Genomic DNA, 13,173 nt, shown 5'->3' with positions numbered 1-13,173 from the left:
TATAAAATCTCCTCTGCAAATTAACAGTCTATATTAAGTTGATGGTCATTGAAGTTTGAGTCCATTCTTTTCTCCTCTCCCTCTCCATGGCCCTACGTTTTAGGTACACATTATAGGTACACGTTTTAGGTACACATATTATATTTAGGTACCCCTTTTTGTGTGTGAGTTCCTCGACTCATTTTTACAGAAAGATTCATTTTTACTGCTTTTGTGTTTCCTGCCTTTCCATTGTCCCTTTTGGTCTCTCTTTTCGACTCAAAGAGTCTCCTCTAATATTTCTTACAGAGCTGATTTGTGGTCACAACTCCTTTAGTTTTTGTTTCATTCTGAATGATAGTGTTCCTGGATGCGATATTCTGGCTGCAGAATTTTCTGATTCAGCACTTTGAATATATCATACCACTGCCTTCTGGCTTGCCACATTTCTGTTGAGAAATCTCCAGCTAGCTTTATTGGCCTTCCCTTCTAAGTCAATGACTTCTTTTGTGTTGCTGCCTTTAAGATACATTTTTGTACTCTTTTTTGAAAACTTAATTATAATATGTCTTGGTGTTGCTCTGCGTTTGTTGATTTTGATGGGAGTCTCTGTGCCTCCTGAATCTGGATGTCTGTTTCCTTCCCCAGATTAGGGAAGTTTTCAGATATTATTTTTTCAAATAAATTTTCTGCCCTTTTTCCTCTCTCTTCTTCTGCTGGGATTCCTATAACACTAATGTTATTACATTTCATGCAGTCACTGAGTTCCGTAGGTCTATTCTCACTTTGCATAATTCTTCTTTCTCTCTTTTTTTCACCTCCCTTGCTTTCTATTGCTTTGTGTTCTAGGTCATTAATTCATTTCTCTGTTTCTTCCAGCCTGCTGTTGATTGCATCAAACATGCTTCCAATCTTGTTTATTGCACTCTTCATCTCCGATTATTTCTTTTTCAATTCTTTATCTCTGTGGTAAGGGCCTCACTGATGTCTTCCATTCTTTTTTCAGGTCCAGTGAGTATCCTTATGATCACTGCTTTAAATTCTCCATCAGGTACGTTACTTATATCCGTTTAGCTTAGATCTCTGGCCATGGCCTTATCTTTTTCTTTCATTTGGAATAGATTCCTGTGTCTTCTCATATGCCTAAGTATCTGGCTGCTTCTGTTATTAGAAAAGCCAGTTGTGTCTTTTGCTCCTGAAAGTAATGGCCTTATGAAGAAGAGATCATGGAATGCCTAGGGCCTGGCAGTTCAGGGACTGTCTTCAGTATGTGCTCCATGCACTGTGCTTTTTTCTGGCTGCTCTATCCTTCAGGCCAGTCCTCTGCAGAGGTTCTCCTATCCTGCTGTTGGCAGTGTTTTGTCCCTAGTCTGAAAGTGGTGAATTTTAACTAGGTGTGCTGCTTATAAAATGAGACCTGTCACCACCTCTTCTAGAACTGGGGCCTTGCAGAACTCTCTGGTCAGGAAATGGACTGTGGGCAGGGGCCTGTGCTGGTCTTCTGGGGAGGCACCCACACACACACACTGGGACTGAGGCAAGCATGACTAGGTAGTGGGGTTCTACCAGAGCACGTGCGGGTGGGACTTGGTATATGCAAGTTAGGCAGCCATTGTCCTCCTACTGTGTGCTCCTTCCTGCAGGTGGCTCTGTGTTTATGCTGAGGGGAAGGAGAGGAGAATGGTGCAGGCCAGCTCCTTTTTTCTCAGAGAAGTGTCTCCATAAACACTGCCTCTCAGGGACAAACTCCAAGAAGAGCAAATATTCTCCTCACTGTGTGTCCAGGTGCTATTCATGACACTGTTTCCATGCTATCCACTGATGGGTTGTTTGCCTGCCTTCTCTCCAGAAGCAGGGCAGTGACCTCCAGGCTCTATCCCAGCCAAACCCTCTGACCCTTAAAACTCCAGGCTTTAAGTCTTGCTGGTTGCAAGAACTCAGGAAATTTGGCATCTTCTGCTTTCCAAGTCAATGGCTATGGGGAAATGTTCCTCTTGTGCCTTCCACTCCACCCCGCCACCCCCAACACACACCATGTTCTCCTCTCTCTCACCCTCAGCTGTACCTAAGGCTCCCTCACCTCCAAGCTGCCATAATTTATTTCTGCCCTAAACCTCATCTCCACACTTCTTACCTTCTTTGATGGGGTCTCTTCTCTCCCTTCAGTTATGGAGTTTGTTCCATCAGTCTTCATACTATTTCTGGGGTATTTAGGATGCTTTGACAGTCATCTAGTTATATTCATGGGACAAGGTGAACCTAGGGTCCTCCTACTCCTCCCCCATCTTCCCATCAATGAACATTTTATATGTCTTCATTTATTCTTCAATTTCTTTGGAATTTTTTTTATAATAGAAGAGAGAGTTCATAAATAGACTAACACTTACATAGTTTTTTTTATAATTACTCACTGAACTAATATGGAAAAGATGTCTTCGAGAAATCGTGCCAGAACAACTAGATATTTGTACAGTGGGGGAAATGAACCTTCATCCTTGTTTCCCACCATTAACAAATGTTAACAGAAAATGGGTCACAGAAGTCAATATAAGAGCTAAAACAATTAATTTTGGGGAAGGAAACAAGAAAGAAAATCTTCATAACATTGGGTTAGGCTAGGCAAGACTTCCTTAAATAGGATACACAAAACACAGTACAAGAAAAATTGATAAAACGGCATTCATAGAGGTTAAAATAGTTTTACCCTCTGAATGACATAGTTAACAAAAGAAAATATCAGAGGCACATGGGTAGCTCAGTCAGTTAGTATCCAACTCTTGATATCAGTTCAGGTCGTGATCTCACAGTGGTGAAATCAAGCCCCACATCAGGTTTTGTGCTGAGCGTACAGTCAAATTAGGATTCTCTCTCTCCCTCTCCCTGCCCTCCCCCACTCTTGCTTTCTCTCTCTCTCTCTCAAAATAAATATATAAACATTTAAAAAAATATCAAGCCACAGAATGGGAGAAAACTTTGCAAGACATATTGGACAAAAGACTTGTATCCAGAATATATAAAGAACATTTAAGAGTCAAAAAGAAAAAAAAAGACAAAACTGGGAGAATATTTGAACAGACATTTCACAAAAGAAGATATACAAATGATCAGTAAGTACATAAAAATGTTCACAATAATTCATTACTAGTGAAATGCAAATTAAAACCATAATGAGATAGCACTGCACACCCACTCAAATGACTAACAATACTAGTGTAGACAAAAATATGGCCAACTGGAATTCACAAACACTGCCGGTAAGAATGCAAATGTAAAATGATACAGTCACCTTAGAAAATGTAGTTAACCAGGGGCACCTGGGTGGCTCACTCATTAAGGGTCTGACTTTAGCTGGGGTCTTGATCTCACAGTTTGTGAGTTCGAGCCCCGCTTCGGGCTCTATGATGACAGCTAGGAGCCTGGAGCCTGCTTCAGATTCTGTGTCTCCTTCTATCTCTGTCCCTCCACTATTTTTGCTCTGTCTCTCTCTCTCTCTCTCTCAAATATAAATAAACATTAAAAAATTGTTTTAAAAAAAAAGAAAATGTAGCTAACTGAAACCAAATTTGTTTTCCAATTCTCCATCCCTGAAAGACTCCAGACTCATTTTTGCAGCATAACTATATACTCAAAAACAAATGCCTATCTCATAAAATAGTTTGGAGAAGGGGGAAAAGAGAGAGCAATCGATTTCCTTTATAAGGGTATTTCATCGAGCCACCAAATTGGACAAGGACCCTGCAAGGAAAGAAAAGTATAACCCAAACTTATTCATGAAGATGCAAAAATTCTTTATGATAATGTTTGCAAATCACATCCAACTATGCCTAAAATGGAATAGACACAGCTCTTGTTCACAAGCAGCTCACAATCCAGGAGGGAGCAAAAATACAATGAGTTAAGTGACACTGAAGATATGAAATGTGACAGTTGGTCAACTGGTCAAATAGAGAACGCAACTGGTTGTTCATCCAAGAACTCTTTACAGGGAGGTAGCCTTTCAACTAGCTTTGGAAGAACAAGTTAGGCAAAGTTAGAAGCTCTTTTCTCAGTGTAAGACTTGGGGTGACATTCCTCATCTCTTGTGATTAGCATCTTTTAACTTCATTATTTACTTGCATATCTGTTTCCTACCCCTGCCCCATAAAACACAGTTTGTACGGGCAATGGTCAATTTATTCACATATTTCTGTAATATTAGCATAAGGCCTCACACTTAGTAGATGTTCAGTAAAGATTTACTGAAGTCTTAGGAAAAAGAATTATTAATCTTCTTATTCCCTATCTGCGTATGGAAGAGTCTTTTGAAGAGAAAGTAAGAAGGAAGAAGCCAGAAGACCTTGGAGCAAGGAAGATTAGAATACATCAGTTATCTCCCCATTGTAGGCCTGAAAATCCAGAGACAAACAAGATGCTGAGATGGAATGAATGTCCAGACAGTGGTAAGAAAAAAATACAGAGGGAATTACTTTAAGGGAAGCGAAAGTTTGTTTCCACAAGCCTGACCTCCATTCATGCCTCTAAAGAGAGCATGGCTAAAGTATTCCTTTGTCCTTTCTCTTTCTTCTAGATGACTAGATTGAGAGGCTGGAGGAAAGACATAGTGGGGGGATGTAGAAGAAATGTCCTGAGGAAAGACAATCTTGTCACTGAACTCTAAGACTTAAGTGACTCCCATTTCTTAACTCCACCCCAAACTCATCATCATCCAATCTCCTAGTAAGTTTCACAGAAAAAAATCCAAAGGTAGTTATTTCAGGCAGAGGTTAACCATGCCCCATCTTGCCCATGGGACTATACATAAACCAAACATATAAAACAAACATAAAAGGAAAATCCTAGGACCTGTAACGCAAATGCAAGTGAGGTGATGTTGATTTATTTATGGTACAAATGTCAGGAAAATATCATAGATTATAGTGTAGCAAATTGTTCAGATATCTGAACCTAGATTGTGTGGTTTGCTGAGCAGCAGAATTACTGTTTTTCCTCTATCAGGAAGTTGTTTCAGGGAGTTGATGGGTCAAAGGTTGCTGAGTGCCATAGATAAACTTTACACTGTTTCTTGGGTACAATTTATACCTGGTGAATTCCTCACCTGACCACCAGTCATCCTTACCACATTGAACACATTTCCTATAAGAAACCTAAGGGGAATGTCAAGCAGCCTAATAAACTCAAATATATCTCTTATCTCTGCAATTCTCTTAGTCATCCTTTGAATGATTTATAAATCCTATGAGTAACCTGTTGGGATGAGCACTGGGTGTTGTATGGAAACCAATTTGACAATAAATTATATTTCATATAAAAATAAATAAATGAATAAATAAATAAATAAATAAACAATAAATCCTGTGAGTAGAGCTGACTGTGAGCTTCATTTTTGCCAGTTCTCATAGATGTACTCCTTAAGACATGATTTCTAAAGTTTCAGATATGAAAGCCTGTGCTCTTTCTACTATGCTGCACTAACTCTAGGCTGGAAAGGAAAAAGGACATTGGAATAAAGCACTATAATGAGGAGTACAACTCCTTTTTTGGGTGGTTGATATTTGACTGCTAACAACTTTTTAAACTCCTCTTTCATTCTTCCCCTTGTATCCACATCTGGGTTAACTAATGAGAAAGCCCGGATGTTCCCATATTTAGCATCAGCACAAATGCAAACCACACACACCCTTCCCAAAGTACATGAAGTTTTACCCAGCCCCACCCCTCACCACAATAAAAACCCAGTCCACTTCCTTTCCTTGCTCTTCAGACATTTCAGACGTCCTCGAAAGTTCTTCCCTATTCTCCACAGAGACCTCAATTATGTAAGTAATGAACGTTTTCATTCAATGTGTGTGTGTGTGTGTGTGTGTGTGTGTGTGTGAGAGAGAGAGAGAGAGAGACAGAGACAGAGAGAGAGAGAGAGGGAGGGAGGGAGGGAGGGAGGGAGGGAGAAGGAGAGGGAGGGAGGAAAGGAGAGAGGGAGAAACATGTTATCAGTCATAACATCCAAACCAGATTTTGGAGGGGAAGTCCATCTGTGTGTGCTGATAGCCATACCAAGCATCCTAGGAAAATCTATTTATTCTAGCCTCTAGGACTCATAGAAGCATCCTTACCTCTTTCCAAACTTCCTTCTTTGTCATTTGGGGGGAAAAGATCACAGAATCTTAATTGTGCCGATTTATTCCACAAACATTCACAGACTTCACATTACAGGAGAGTAGTTAACAGCACAGGTGGGGGTCTAGGATTTCCTAAGCTGAATCCTGGCTATGTGGTCCGGACAAGTCATTTAACTTCTCTGTGTCTGATCTTTTCTTCCATTTCCAAAATAACACTATCTAGGAGTGGTGTTCAAAATGGTAAATGGAAAGGCAGAAGCACTGAACATTCTGGGTGGAGTCTGGCTCTCTATAGCACCCAGAATTAGCCTTTTAGGTGCTGTTGGATTGTGGGGAAGGGTATGCAGTCTGGATGACCAGGACAGCAAAGACACCCTTGAAGCAGCAGCTGTTTACCACTCAGTATGAAAGTATTTCAACATTTTCATAACCAGCGAGCTGAATGTGCACCAGTTTAGTTGATGATAATAACAACAATAACAGCAGCAGCAGCACTTACTTCAAAGGATTGTTGTAGAAATTACAATTAAGAACATTAATCCCAATGCTTAGTATCCCACAGTTAGCAAGGAATTAAAAATATATGAACTATTATTACTATATTACTGGGCTCTCCTCTAGGTATAACACAGCACACACAGACAGAAATAAACCTCTGTAAGGGAGAATATGATTTAAAAAAATATGATTTAGCTAGTTTTGTCAATGATTGACAACAAAGTCATATTTCTCATAATCAAGTAAGGTCTGCCATAACCAGCTATTCTTATTTAATAACAGATCAAATATCCATGAAAGTTTTCATAGATATCCAAATTCTTTGACATTCTTCACATCAAGAAGTAGGGTCTCTGTCTTCTCCTCCTGAAACTGAGCAGGCTTTGTGATTACCTCAACCACAGAGCACTGCAGAAGTGACACTATACAGTCCATTGCTAGGTCATAAAAATGCCATGTATTTTCCACCTTGTTTGCTAGGAACACTATCTTATGGGGTCTTTAGCCACCATAAAAGAAGCCCAACTACAATAAAGTTACCATCTAGGAGACAACATGAAGAGATCACACAGAGAAAGGGGGCAAAAAGAAATAGGACAAAGTCTATATTACACAACTATTTATATAAATTAATAATATATACTCATGTAAAAAAAGGACTATACATTTTACCAGTATACTTACATGGCCACACATATTACCATACATATCAAACCCATTAAAGTGGGTGTCTATGAAGGAAATGAGAATAAAAGTGGAGATGGAAATAAAAGGGAATAAACAAATAAGAGGATGTGGTAAAACTGAAATCTCCATTACATGGCTGGTAAAAATGTAAAACAGTGCAATGGCTGTGAAAAACAGGAAGCTCTTCAAAAAGTTAAACACAGAATTGCCATATGACCCAGCCTTTCCACTTCTAGATTTCAATTCCAAGAGACGTTCACACAAAAACTTGTAAACAAATTGATCATGGCAGCATTATTCACAATAGCCAAAAAGCAAAAATAACCCAAATGTCCATCAACTGATGAATGGATAAACAAATGTGGTAGACCCGTACAATAGAATGTCATTCAGCCATAAAACAGAATGAAGTACTGATGCATGCTACAACATGGATGAACCCTGGAAAAAACATGCTAAATGAAAGAAGGTAAACACAAAAGGCCACATATTGTATGATTCTACTTATATGAAATGTTCAGAATGGGCAAATTCATGGAGATAGAAAGTACATTAGTGATCTCTACTTTAGTGAGGAGGGGAAATGAGGAGGTACTGTTGAATGGAGATGAAGTTTCTTTGGGGTGATAAAAATGTTCTGGATTTAGATAGATGATTGACAGATAGAGATGAAAGAAAGAAAGAAAGAAAGAAAGAAAGAAAGAAAGAAAGAAAGAAAGAAAGAAAAGCAAGAAAGGAAGGAAGAAAGAAAAAATTGTCTCCTATTCATTGGATTGTCTCTTCACTCTTCTGGTAGTGTCCTTTGATGTACAACATTGTGAACATAGTAAAAACTTTTGAATTATACACTTTAAAATGGATAAAAAATGGTGAATGTTATGTTATGTGAATTTATCTCAATACATTTATTAGGATTTATCAGTACATATACTAAAATTGTAATAATACAGAGATTAGCGTGGCCTGTGGGCAAATTCATGAAGTGTCTTACATTTTTCTGTTTCTGGTCAAGAGCCATATTCACTAGTTGGCCCAATATTGTAAAATCATATGAGTCCTCCTCTCCAACTAGAAATATGAGTCATCCACAGCTTCTGCCCTGGTTGCATACATTTGTCTAATCTCAAGCAACAAAATCATTGTTTAACTAAAAAAAAAATTCAACACAGATTCATAATAAAGTTAGCACACTGACAATACAATGAAAGTTGTTTAATCGGGAACATCTCCCACAAATATATAGGAAATATCATATTTAATGGTGAAATGTTAAAAATATTCTCTTTAAAGTCAAGAACATTAAAATATACCCTGTATCCAAGTTCTTGTTCCACATTTAATTACAGCTCCAGTGATCACAGTAAGATAACAATTACAACATGAAGGATTAAAAGATAAGAAATAAAATGTCTAGGGGCACCTGGGTGGCTCAGTCAGTTAAGCGTCTGACTCTGGCTCAGGTCATGATCTCACAGTTCGTGGGTTCGAGCCCCATGTCAGGCTCTGTGCTGATAGCTCAGAGCCTAGAACCTGCTTCAGATTCTGTGTTTCCCTTTCTCTCTGCCCCTCCCCCACTCATTCATTTTCTCTCTCTCTCTCTCAAAAATAAATAAACATTAAAAAAATAAAGTTTTTAAAAGAAATAAAATGTCTATTATCAGCGGACAGTATGACTACCTGCCTAAAGAATTCCATAACATCTATAACCACATTGTTATGATTAACAGAAGGGTCAACAAGTTTGTTAGGAGAAAATCCTGATGAAAAAGTATAAACCTAGCCTAAGAAATTGGTGTTAACAGAATGACATGGAAGACACTTGTCACAAATACTCCATAATTAAATTCACAGGGTTTTCAGAGAATCCATAAATCATTTTGAAGATTCCAGCCAGTCTGCTCAAGGTCAGGCTGTCTAGATTTACCTCTTTGCTCGCTAAAAGTTAATTTGCTTATCAATGAAAAAAAGAGCAAGACTTAAGTGATCCCAGACTTTTACAAATCTGTTTTTGCAGTTTGTTCACTGACAACAGTCTACTCGTTGTATCTATCACATATGAGTACATTAGCATGTGAATATATAACTAAATATCACCTATATTATTCTTTCATGTCTGTATAGAAGCTAAATTTACAAAATTGTATGCCTGCAAGAAACCATACAGAATGTAGTTTTTATTTTTATTTATTTTTATATGAAATTTATTGTCAAACTGTTTTCCATACAACACCCAGGGCTCATCCCAACAGGTGCCCTCCTCAATGCTCATCACCCACTTTCCCCTCCCCCCTAACCCCCATCAACCTTCAGTTTGTTCTCAGTATTTAAGGATTTCTTATGGTTTGCCTCCTTCCCTCTCTATAACTTTTTTTTCCCTCTTCCCCTCCCCCCCGGTCTTCTGTTGAGTTTCTCTGGATCCACATATGAGTGAAAACATATGGTATCTGTCTTTCTCTGTGTGACTTAGCTTACTTAGCATAACACTCTCCAGTTCCATCCACGTTGCTACAAATGGCCAGATTTCAAGAACGTAGTTTTTTAAAAAAGAGAAGCAAACCAAGAAACAGACTCTTAACTATAGAGAACAAACTGATATACTGGAGGGGAGGTGGGTGGGGGGATGAGTTAAATAGGGGATGGGGATTAAGGAGGGCACTTGTGGTGGTGGGCACTGGGTGTTGTATGTAAATAATGAATCACTAAATTCTACACCTGAAACTAATATTACACTATATGTTAACTAATTGGAATTTACATAAAAATTTGCAGAAAAAAATAAATATATATGTAGAAGCATTAAAAAAGGAATGTAATTTTAAAACCATGTCATTAACACTAATAATAGAATAATAAAGAATCTAAGAGTAAATCTACTGCAAGTGTATAAGAACTTCACCAAAGAAAGTTATGGAACTTTATTGAAGCACATAAAGAAACACCTAAATAATAGAGAAACAAACCATATTTGTAAAGACAAGTCTCAATAATGATGGCATTTGCCCCCCCCAAAAAATTCTCAAACTCAATGTAATTATAGACAAAAGCTTAACAAGGTTAAAAGTTTACCTTAAAATAATATGAAAATCTATCTAAAAAGTCAAAAGTAACCAACACTACTAGAAGAAAAAAAAATAAAGGGGAGGTACTTGCACTCTTCATATCTGATTGATTCTTTTTTAACTCTTTTATCTCTGTGGTAAGGTTTCACTGATGTCTTCCATTCTTTTCTCAAGTCCAGTGAGATTACTGCTTCAAATTCTCCATCAGATATGTTACTTATATTTGTTTCACTTAGATCTCTGGCTGTGACCTTATCTTGTTCTTTCATTTGTGATAAAACCCTTTGTTGTTTTTGTGTTTTATCTAAGCTAGTTATTTCTCCTGCTCCTGAAAGTAATGGCTTTATGAAGAAGAGGTCATGCAGTGCCCAGGACCCAGTGCTTTAGGGAGTGTCTCCGGTGTGTGCTGCATGCTCTGTGCTGTTGTGTTTCTCTGCTCTATCCTTCAGGCCAGTCCTCTGCAGAGGCTCTCCTTGTCTGCTGTGGGCAATGTTTCACCTCTGGTCTGAACGTGGTGAGTTTTAACTAGGTGTCTGGTCTGCTTATGAAATGAGACCTGTCACCACCTCTTCTGGAACTGAAGCCCTGCAAAACTCTGAGAGATGTAGTGTGCACAGGGGTTTGTGCTGCTCTTCTAGTGGAAGGGCTCATCATGCTGCCATTGAGGCAAGCATGAATGAGAAGGGCAGTTCTACTGGAGCACAGAGGATGGGGCTTGGTGGATAGAGTTAGGCAGCCAGTGTCCATGCTCTGTGTACTGCTTCCTGTAGGTGGCTCTGTATTTATGCTGATGGACAGGGGAGGGAAATGATGCCAGGCAGCTCCTTTTTTCTTAGAGAAATGTCTCCATGAAAGCTGTCTTTCAGGAAAATACTTCAAGTAGAGTAAATAATCTCCCCACTGTGTGCTCCAGGTGCTGTTCACCTCGCTCCTTCCACTCTATCTGTCCCTGGGTTGTTTGCCTGCCTTCTGTCCAGGAGCAGCACAGTGCCCTTCACACTCTACCCCAGCCAAGCCCCCTGACTTTTAAAACTCCAGGCTTTAAGCCTTACTTGTTGCAAGAACTCACAAAATCCAGCCCCTCTCACTTTCCAAGCCAATGGCCATGGGGAAATATTCTCCTTGTGCATTCCCCACTGTGTGCTCCTCTCTCTCTCTCCCCCCACCCCCCCGGCCTTCTCTGTAACCATGTCTCCCTCCACTCTGCAACAGCCAGGGCCCATTTCTCCCCTAAACCACATCTCCATACTTCCTACTTTCTTCAGTGTGGTCTTTTCTCTTCCTTTCATTGAGGAGTTTATTCTGTCAGTCTTCGTGTCAATTTCTGGGGTATTTAGGATAACTTGATAGTCATCTAGTTGTGTTCATGGGCAAGGCAAGCCTAGAGTCCTTCTATTCTGCCATCTTGTTTCCCCTATCTGGTACTTTCTTATACTTTTTATCTCCTTGTTGAAGTTCTCACTGTGTTCATCCATTTTTCTCCTCAGTCTGATGAGCATATGTATGACCATTACTTTTAACTTTTTACCAGGTAAATTATGTATCTGTCTCATTAAAGTTTTTTCCGGAGGTTTTACCTTATTCCTTCATTTGGAACTTATTCATTTATTTCTTCATTTTTCTTGATTCTCTATGTTGGTTTCTATATAGTAGATGAATCAACTATCTCTCCCAGTTTTGAAGGAATGGCCTCAGGTTAGAGGTGAGCCTTGTTGTTCAACCCTTCCTCAGGCCTTTGTTGTCTCTCAAACCTTTGTGCTTGTCCAAGTAATCTATTATATTTTTAATAGTTTCCAGTAGTTGAAGACGTGCCAAGACCTGTCACTGTTCCTAAAGGGATGATCTAAACACCTAAATTCAGGATTTTTAGAAGCCAAACTTTCATACAGCAGATTTTAAAAGAATGCAAATATATACAGTTCTGTAGAATCACAAATATAGGCCCCACTTGCCAGATAATCTAGTGGTGTCCCCAGGGTGCCAGTCTGAACAATTGGGGCTCCAGATGAGTATGTAACATTTTTTCTTGGAAATACCAGCAAGCTGGAGCAAGGCAGAGGGAAAGCCCCAATATGGCATCCACAACCTATATTCCTTGAGAGAAGCTCCACAGTTCACTAAATGTGTGCCAAACCTGAAGCCTGCCCCTCAGGCCAAACTTAAGGACAAGTAAGAAGCCTCCTTCACAGAAATACTGGGGAGTGGGTGGAGTACACCTCAGGCTGCTATCTGAATACAGTCCCGGGGTGGTAGCCTATCAAGAATCACCTTTCTGATTGCCACAGTCCCATGGAACTCCTGGCCACCAGAGCAAGGTAATCAAGGGACCCTGTGGAGCATGGCAGGAGAGCACAACAATAGCTCCTGACCTCCATGTTTTTTGGAAAGGATTACAGCCAGCTCTTAGGTGCATGTTTCATTAGAAGTCTGATCCTCAGGCTACAGCCATGATGATTAGCTAACAGGCCTCCTTCACAGAAAGACTGAGCTCCTAGGTCTGTGGCCTCTTGCTGTGCCCTAGGGGTAACAGGGGTTTAAAAACCCTTTCTCCTTTGATTATAGTCCTTTGGGACCAACAAGCATAAGCTCCACTGGCTTCCAGAGCCAGGTGATGTAAAGCTGTCCTCTGGCAACAGCCACAAAAATCAGGGTGCTGGCTAGGGGTATGAGCTCCCTTCTGGGTGACATTGACTACCACAATCCCATGAGACCAGGGCCTGAAGCTCCCCTTGACTCCAGACACAGGTAGTCAAGAGGCATCCCCTGAGAAAAACTGCCACAAAGATTGGGGGACCAGAAATATATAAAATCCCCCTTCCAGGAGATACTGGTGC

The 13,173-nt window shown here is 39.6% G+C and overlaps 1 protein-coding gene across 1 annotated transcript in view; it reads left to right on the top strand.

Moving 5' to 3' along the window:
* The first annotated feature begins 5,749 nt into the window (after window positions 1-5,749).
* LOC122201401 (interferon-induced very large GTPase 1-like) overlaps window positions 5,750-13,173 on the top strand; it is a 54,293-nt gene continuing 46,869 nt past the window's right edge. Inside the window, exon 1 of the mRNA XM_042907264.1 lies at window positions 5,750-5,795. The gene's annotated coding sequence lies outside the window, so the exon portion shown is untranslated. The remainder of the gene's footprint in view (window positions 5,796-13,173) is intronic.

The sequence above is a fragment of the Panthera leo genome, chromosome D1, assembly GCF_018350215.1.
Source record: "Panthera leo isolate Ple1 chromosome D1, P.leo_Ple1_pat1.1, whole genome shotgun sequence".
NCBI lineage: Eukaryota > Metazoa > Chordata > Mammalia > Carnivora > Felidae > Panthera > Panthera leo.
This window is presented reverse-complemented; position numbering and strand designations above follow the sequence as displayed.